Source organism: Hesperophylax consimilis, chromosome 21 (assembly GCF_061612785.1).
Source record: "Hesperophylax consimilis isolate HC1 chromosome 21, BYU_Hcon_1.0, whole genome shotgun sequence".
NCBI lineage: Eukaryota > Metazoa > Arthropoda > Insecta > Trichoptera > Limnephilidae > Hesperophylax > Hesperophylax consimilis.
In genome coordinates, this window is record NC_142856.1 from 29,418,992 (window position 1) to 29,424,870 (window position 5,879).

Sequence of the window (5,879 nt, forward strand, 5' to 3'; positions counted from 1 at the left end):
ATTTACCTATGTCAAGCTACCGATTGAAATGCCCTAGTGAGATGTGCAGAGTATGCTTTTTATGTAAAACACTGTTTTTTGAATGAAATAAATAAAATAAAATAACAGATTTTGGAAATAAGTAAAAATCAAACAACGTTTTAATTTCATTAAAGTGTATTTATTTTTTTTAAATCTGATTCGATATAAGTATTTTGAGTTTGAACTTGTTTTACTTTTTAAAGTTTAAACAGAATATAAAAATAGTTAAAATGCTTTTGGGAATCTATTTAATCTGAAACTAAATTTTCCTAATGATAAAAATCAACAGTTCCCTCAAATAGTGACAAATTTAGGTTTGCATTATCATCAAATGATAAGTTCAAGTCACACTGTATGTATTTAACCCTGCGAATAAATTTAAAATGGGAAGATTAGTCTTAAATAGATTAAATTTACTGGTTTAAATAGATATGAAACGACAATACCTAATCTAAAATTTACCTGCAAACAATGTTTTGGGTTGTAACTCTGCTTTCTAAACGGCACAACTCTGATAAAAATGGAGAAGCAAAGAATGTGTTTCAACACTTTTGCTTTTTGCCCGAAAGTAATGGGTAAAAATGTGGTGCGTGGTGTAATGTTTGAATGTGAATGAAGCAAGATGTTTGTGCCAAATTTCATATTTACGATTTGATGTTCGAATGTAAATAAAGTAAATGCTTTCATTTAAATCAAATAGCTGTAGGTACCTGACCGACCCCCCTATGGTGGTCTGTGAACAAATTTTAAATGAACAAATTGGCCGTCCAATTAAAAACCTTGATCGTTTCCGATTTAAGTAGATATATTAACTGGCAAGCTAGTTATGTAATTAGTTCCATAATTATACCATTCATGGATGATTAGTAACTTTAAAATATCAAAGCGTTGAAGTGTCATCATTTTCATCACGCCTTTGGAAAGACATAGAGAGGATTGTGAAATTAGTTCCAGTTCAAAGTAACGCCGGCTGAAGTTCATTCATTCTCGAGGACTTGAAAACGCAGACAGTAGAGAAAGGTTTTGACATCCTGCAAACGAAAAAAATTATGCATATTGTTAATTCATTTATTAATATATAGTATTTTAATGTTTTTAACTTGGTACAACAAAAAAATCTGCAATAAGAGACAAATGATCAGAAGAATTGTGCAAAATTTACAGAATCGGCATTAATGGCGATTGTCAAAGTTTCAAATGTAATATCAAATAGCGGGCCAGAACTAATTACATACATTTTGTAATAGATATTACTTGTACCCTATGTTTAAACATATATATTTAAACATAGGGGTTAATTAGCCATCTACGAACACAGTGCACGATCTTGAGATATGTTATTTGAATATTATAATTAAAGAGTCGCCTCATGTTTTCTTGTCTCAAGTGTTTAGCGTTTTAACTTTTGTATGATAATTTGACGCTCAACATGAATTTTATAGCTATGAATTTTAAATATTACAATGGCGTCCAACGCGTCTTGTATTTTAATCTTATTGCATTGTGTTGACTTTCAAATGTTACAATGATAGTCAATAATTGAAACGCCTGATGTAACTTACTATCTAATAGAATTATGCAAACAAACTTTGTAACTTTAAGGTCCGCTTCGTGTCACTAATAAATATTATAATGGCATTACCAAAACCCAGCTTAACTCAAAACACCAGTTTTTGTAGTTGGGCCCCTGTGATTATAAGCTCCGAACCGAACCAGAAAAGGAACGCAACAACTGCAAACGGCGTTTCGAGCCATTTGCGGTTGTTTCGTTCCTTTCCTATAAATAGCATGAGGCTTTCTAAACGGCACAACTCTGATAATTAAATACATATGCTTGCGTGTAGATGTAGCGGACTGCGTGTCAACACTTTTTCCTTTTGCCCAAAACTAACGGGTTAAAATGTGGTGTGTTATGAAATGTTTGAATGTGAATGAAGCAAGATGTTTGTGCCAAATTTCATATTTACTATTTGATGTTGTTCGAATGCAATATTATGAACATGATACTATTCACCTGAAAGTGCCAGAATTCTGCAGTCCTTTGTTCAGAATGTCGAGTCAAAGCGCTGAACGTCAATTGGAAAACGCAGACAGCAGAATACGTTTCTAAATCCTGCAAATTACATTAGATAACAGTTAGCCATTATATTAATATATATGTAACGTTATATTCATTTTCAACTCGGTACAGCAAAAAGATAAAGAAACGTCATAATAGAAAAAGTTATGTCAACGTCAATTGGAAAACGCAGACAGCAGAATACGTTTCTAAATCCTGCAAATTACATTAGATAACAGTTAGCCATTATATTAATATATATGTAACGTTATATTCATTTTCAACTCGGTACAGCAAAAAGATAAAGAAACGTCATAATAGAAAAAGTTATGTCATACTGAAACTAAAAACTGGCGCACGTAAAGATTAAAGGAACCGTTGTGTCTGCGAATATATCCGGCATGATTGTAGGCAAAAAATGAACGCTTTCTCTTTTATCATTTCACGTGACTTTCTTGTAAAACATTATCTGATAATTCCCAACCATCATACTTGTGCCATTGTATACCTGTTCAAGAAACGCTTAAAGCCGGCTGACAACTTTAATTTCAAACTTATATTTTTAGATATTTCTGAAGTTCCACGACGCCCGGTGGAGATTTCCTCCATTGTCAATTGCAATAAACAGACAGTAGAGATGTTTCAATAGATGAAAGATAGGCTTTTATTTACGTTATAATAATAGTATGAACATGATAATATTCACCTTGAGAAAGTGCATTCAGGATTCTGCGCTGTCCTTTGTTCAGAACGTCGAGTCAAAGCGTTGCACAGTCATCACGACTTGACGATATTTCTGAAGCAACGCCAGTAACGTATGTAAGTAACGTAACGCCGGCTGTCATTACTCGGCTTTCTCGAATACTGAAAAACGCAGACTGCAAAGACGTTTTCAAAACCCTGCAAATGACATTTTAATAACAGTTAGGCATTTTGTATCATTTTATTAATATATATTGCAAAATTTACAGACTCGGCGATAATGGCAATTGTCAAAGTTTTAAAATGTATGTCAAATAGCAGCCAGAAAAAACTACACGTAATATGCAGTCGTCTTATGTCATAATACTAATAATCATTTATAACACTGCCGCTAAAACATTCTGAAAAGTTCCCAATTATCATACGTGTACATACCTGTCCAAGAAACGCTCCCAAAAACCATCGATGAAATCGCCTAGGTGTATTTTTAACCGAATTTGGAAAAGCGTAGACGCCATTTTTTTAGATTTTAAAATCCACTTGAACACAACGTCCCGTGAAAGTATCCATTAAAGTATCCATACAGTAGAATCCTGCAAATAACGAATGTAATAACATTAAAATATAATTTAGAATATCATTAAGAAAGGGACGTTAGTTTTCTTTTTAATGAATCTACTATATTTCATTTCGTTTCCCCAAATAGTGATGGGTTTTGACAAATTTAATGATTAGTTCAAGTCACACTGTATGTATTTTACCACGTGAAGAAATCAATAGATTAAAAAGAATGTGTTTCAACACTTTTGCTTTTTGCCCGAAAGTAATGCGAGAGGCATCTGCCTAATTTTATAATTAAATACATATGCTTGCGTGTAAATGAAGCGGACTGCGTGTCAAAACGTTGCTTTTTCCCCGAAACTAATGGGTAAAAATGTGGTGTGTTATGAAATGTTTGAATGTGAATAAAGCAAGATGTTATAGTTATGTCATACTGAAAACTGGCGCACGTAAAGATTAAAGGAACCGTTGTGTCTGCGAATATATCCGGCATGATTCTAGGCAAAAAGTGAACGCTTTCTCTTTTATCATTGGTGGATATGTCCTCCATTGTCAATTGCAATAGAGATGTTTTACATTGACAGTAGAGATGTTTCAATAGATGAAAGTTAGGCTTTTATTTACGTTATAATAATGACATTAATTAATTAATTATAACATGATAATATTCACCTTGAGAAGATGCTAGAATTCTGCGCTGTCCTTTGTCCAGAACGTCTAGTCGAAGCGTTGTTAGAGACGATATTTCGACAGCCTAGACGTTTCAGAACCCTACAAATGACAGTTAGGCATTTGTATAATCATTTATTAATATAAATTATTACGTTATATTATGGGTAAAACTCACTTTAAGTTCATTTTCGATCAAAGCTTGCAGATAGGCACCATTGTTTTCTTCGTCGCGTTCATGAGTGCAAATTCGATTTCCAATTGGGCAACTTGTCAAAGACACACGGAACTTGAGAATAATCTCAACTCATCTATTATCCATTTCGACGGACTTTCCAATATTTGGAAACACACAGAAAACAAACAGACGCGTAAAAAATGCGGTTATTTAGTTAAAAGAGGACGCCATTTTGAGAAAAAAAAAATGGCCACGTGACTACCGATGATACCATTATGAAAAGAAAAACATTTAGACATAAATTAAACCTATTACCCTAAAAATCGGGAAATTTAAAAACATCTTTCGTAAAATTTAAAAAACAAAATCAACGATACCTGATCAATTCAGACCCGACGCTCGATAAAAATCAATCGTGTTTTTAATTTACGTTCCAGTAATGCGAAAAACGCAAAATTTTCGAGCGAAAAGGCGCAAGAAAATTTTTTTTAATGATTTCGCGTTCGGGGTGCGTTCGATGTTGAATAAAAACATAAACGGTGGAGGAGAAAATGTTTTGCAGATAATCCCGATCGATGAAAACGAAACGTTGCGAAAATGCACCAAAATTTGGCCGTTTCGAAACCGCGCGCGTGGCAACACTCGGATTTCTGCAAAATTCGGCAGACCACGTGGTACGATTCCCAGATTTGGAAGCTCTGACGCAAATCGTTTTTTTGCCATAGTGGGGCAGTCCTGGCGGCGGGAGTGTGAACCTCGGTACTTGAGCATGTCGCGCCTCGAACGTTTCCAGTTTCTGTCGACAGAGTTCCTCTAATTTTCCAGCCGTAGAGTTTCCAAATAAAATCACTGACTCCAATTTCACGTTTTTACACGCAAAATTGAACTTGAATTCTCTTCCCGCAGAGAGGCGTCTCGGTCGATTTTTGCTTGAAGATCGAAACAAATGAAAGGCAACTTTTTTCAAGCATGCGAAAACGATCCTAGAGTGTGAGCGACTTGAGGGTTCAAGTGGTCGATTTTCGCCTAATTTTAAGCGACCAAATAAAACAAAGAAACTGCGTATTACTGTATATATACTCACCCTCTCTCTGTGAATGACCTAATATCTATCTATTAAATGTAACTGTTGTTAATATCACTTAAAATGGGCGAAGCCCAAGTAAGTGCCGCAGGGCCTAGCAGAAAAAAACCCGCAGAGTGGGTTTTTAACTGCTAGTTATACATTTAATATTGCAGAAAAATTCTGCTGGTATTCTCGGCATCCAAACCAAAGATCCAAACAATTCAAACCATAGAAAAGCATGGATTTTTTGTTTTTTTTTGATATTGCTAAAACCATCAAACCCATAAAATGTAACCTTGTTGTCAAAATAATCATGATTTAAAATATGACACACAATAAACAAACATTGCTTCTTTATTGTAATATTCAAAATCGAATCACTAACATTCAAATGTGATTATCTCGGCATGCCGATTTATGGTTTGGATGGTTTTTGCATAACATGGCATGGCTTAATGATTACAAACTAGAATAATACAATTATCTAAGTCTTAAAATTGTACCAAGCTGTCGAAGTTCCTGCAAATTATATTTTATATTAACAAGAAATTGGAATCATTGTTAATTTATTCCAATTCTAATCAGAAATAATATGTTAAGCAAACATTGCAGAACTTTTAAAA

The 5,879-nt window shown here is 34.0% G+C and overlaps 1 long non-coding RNA gene across 4 annotated transcripts; it reads right to left on the reverse strand.

Moving 5' to 3' along the window:
* Positions 1-518: 518 nt before the first annotated feature.
* LOC149413830 (uncharacterized) lies at positions 519-4,448 on the reverse strand. 4 transcript variants are annotated; one of them, XR_016304194.1, is made up of 6 exons: positions 4,191-4,448; positions 4,016-4,114; positions 3,218-3,375; positions 2,787-2,980; positions 2,036-2,134; positions 519-1,052 (listed from the first exon to the last, which is right to left on the reverse strand). It is a non-coding gene; the product is annotated as an uncharacterized LOC149413830 (long non-coding RNA). The 4 variants fall into 4 exon arrangements; XR_016304193.1 differs by having other exon boundaries at positions 4,191-4,443; XR_016304195.1 differs by lacking the exon at positions 2,036-2,134 and having other exon boundaries at positions 4,191-4,438.
* Positions 4,449-5,879: the final 1,431 nt, after the last annotated feature.